Raw genomic sequence first — 3,196 nt, forward strand, 5'->3', positions numbered from 1 at the left:
GAAGGGGTGATAGATAGCCAACTGGCTTTTTAAAAATATAATTTTGTTATATTGCCCTCAAAGGTTTTTATAACCTAAATTATTTATGTATATTTTATTGAAGTGTAAATTAGATATGTTAAAATGCATTGATATTTTTAAAGATACTAGTTTGTTGATTATGTTTGAATTTTCCTATTTAACTTATTTGATTGGCAGTTTCAGAGAGAGACATATGCACATGGCAGGAGGGGAGAGAGAGAGAGAGAGAGAGAGAAAATGCTCCTATTTGCTGGCTTACTCCCCAGATTACTGTAGTGGCCCGAGGTTGAAGCTAGGAGCTGGGAACTCAATCCAGATCTCTCATGTGGATAGTAGGAACCCAAAACAATGAGCTCTGATTGCTGCCTCTCAGGGTTCACATTAGCAGGAAACAGGGGCTGAAGCCAGAGATTGTACCCAGTTCCTCCAGTGTGGGACAGGAAAAAACACCTTTGCTACTAGGCCAAATGAACACCCTTAAAATGCACTCATTTGAAGTGTACAGTTTGGGGTGATGTTGTGATGCATTGTGCTAAGTTGCCAATTGGGATGCCCACATTCCATACCAGAGTACTAGTTGGAGTCCTAGTTATTCTGCTTCTTATCCAACTTTCTGCTAATATGTTCTGGGGGGCAGCAGAAGATAGCCATAATGTTTGGGCCCCTTCCACCTTTGTGAGATGCCCAGATTGAGTTCTGGGCTCCTGGATTCAGCCAGCTCTCGATTTTACAGGCATTTGGGGAGGGAATTAGCATATAGAAGATTCTGTCTCTCTCTGTCTCTTTCTGTCTTTCTCTCCCTCTCCCCTTTCAAATAGATGAAAATAAATTTAATGTACAGTTTTATGAGTTTTGATGTATGTATACCTATGTATCATGCCCACAGTCAAGGTGCAAAATCATCCCAAAAAGTTTTTTGCACTTTTCAAAAAATTTTATTTAAGTTATACAAGTTTCATGTCTTTCATGAATACAGATTTAGGAACCGAATGATAATCCCCACCTCTCCCTCTCTCCAGCCTGCCCACCAACCCTTCTTCCTCCTCCCTCTCCCATTCCCATTGTATGTTTTTACAAAGACCTACTTTCAGTTTACTTAATTATTGTTAAGTTAATCCTACACTAAGTAAAAGAGTTCAACAAATATTATGAAGAATAAAAACACTGTTCCTCAACAAAATAACAAGAGCTGTAAACAATCATGGAATCTCAAAAAGTCTATTTCACTCCAATACATTACATTTTAGGTACCCTGTTACCTGAGATCAGGGAAAACATACTATCTGTTTTTGGGACTGGCTTGAGTCAGTAAGTATAATGGTTTCTAGTTGCATCTATTTTGTTGAAAAAGACAGGATTTCACCTTTTTTTATAGCTGAGTCATACTCCATAGTGTATATATACCATAATTTCTTTACCCAGTCATCAGTTGATGGACATCTCAGTTGATTCCATATCTTAACTATTGTGAATTAGCTGCAATGAACATGGGGGTACAGATAATCCTTTCATATGCTGATTTCTTTTGGTTTGAGTAAATTCCCAGGAATGAGACTGCTGGATCATATGGTAGATCTATATTCAGATTTCTGAGGTATCTCTATACTGTCTTCTAAAGTGGCTGTACCAGTTCACATTCCTACCAACAGTGGATTAGGGTACATTTTATCCCACATCGTCACCAGCATTTGTTGTTTGTTGATTTCTGTATGAGAGCCATTTAACAGGTGAGATGAAACCTCACTGTGGTTTTGATTTGCATTTCCCTGATGGCTAGTGATCCTGAGCATTTTTTCAAGTGTCTGTTGGCCATTTTAATTTCCTCTCTTGAAAAATGCCTGTTCAAGTCCTTTGCCCATTTCTTAACTGGATTGTTTGTTTTGCTGTTGTTGAATTTCTTATACTCTATAGACCCTGGATGTTAACCTTTATCAGCTGTGTAGTTTGCAAATATTTTTCTCCCATTCTGTCAGTTCCTTCTTCACTTTGCTGAGTGTTTCTTTTGATGTGCAGAATTTCTCAGCTTGAAGTAATTTCATTTGTCAATTTTGGTTTTGATTGCCTGTGTTTCTGGGTGTTTTCCCAGAATTCTTTGCCTATGTCATTGTATTGCAAAGCTCTTATACTTTCTTTGTGCCTTCATAGTCCCATGTCTGGACCCAGGCAACCACTGATCTATTTTTTCCCATATTAGATTAGTTTTTTATCTTTTCCATAAAATCATAAATATGTACTATTTTGATTCCTATTTATTTATTTATTTTTTGACAGGCAGAGTGGACAGTGAGAGAGAGAGAGATAGAGAGAAAGTTCTTCCTTTGCCGTTGGTTCACCCTCCAATGGCCGCCGCGGCTGGTGCGCTGCTGCCGGTGCACCATGCTGATCCGAAGGCAGGAGCCAGATGCTTCTCCTGGTCTCCCATGCGGGTGCAAGGCCCAAGGACTTGGGCCATCCTTCACTGCACTCCCAGGCCACAGCAGAGAGCTGGACTGGAAGAGGGGCAACCAGGACAGAATCCGGCGCCCCGACCGGGACTAGAACCTGGTGTGCCGGTTCCGTGGGTGGAGGATTAGCCTATTGAGCCGCAGCACCGGCCTGATTCCTATTTCTTTTGCTCAACCTTGTATTTGCGATTTACTCTCCATTCCTTAAGATTATTCTTTTGTATACTTACACTATTTTTTATTCTTTAATCTATTGATAGAATTTTAAGTTTTCTAACTAGTAGATATCTACAGTAGCCTGTATTCTTTGGCCAATTTATTCCCACTACTTAGACTTGAAAATTTTGTTGTCTTTAGTAACTCTGTAACACTGGCTTATGGGATCTCAAGATATTCTAAACACCGTGTGAACTCAGAGATATATTTGAATTAGAACTCCTAGTAATTGTTTTTTCTAGATAGCTGTTCTTTTCTAGGACTCATAGCATTTCACCCTATACTTGTGCTGAATGGCATTCTGCCAAAAGATTCAAGGTATCATCTATATTGATTTATGGATATATTTCTGTGTATACTGTTCTATCTTATACTCTGTTCAGAAATTCTATTCCCCTCACATTCCCTGATGTACATCTCAAAAGTATTAGGCTATTTTTTGGAGGGAGCTCTCCAGTCCCATACTGCAGTCTAGAAATTGCCTTTGGCAAAAAATTGACTTGATTGGAGGGTTT

The sequence above is a fragment of the Lepus europaeus genome, chromosome X, assembly GCF_033115175.1.
Source record: "Lepus europaeus isolate LE1 chromosome X, mLepTim1.pri, whole genome shotgun sequence".
Lineage (NCBI taxonomy): Eukaryota > Metazoa > Chordata > Mammalia > Lagomorpha > Leporidae > Lepus > Lepus europaeus.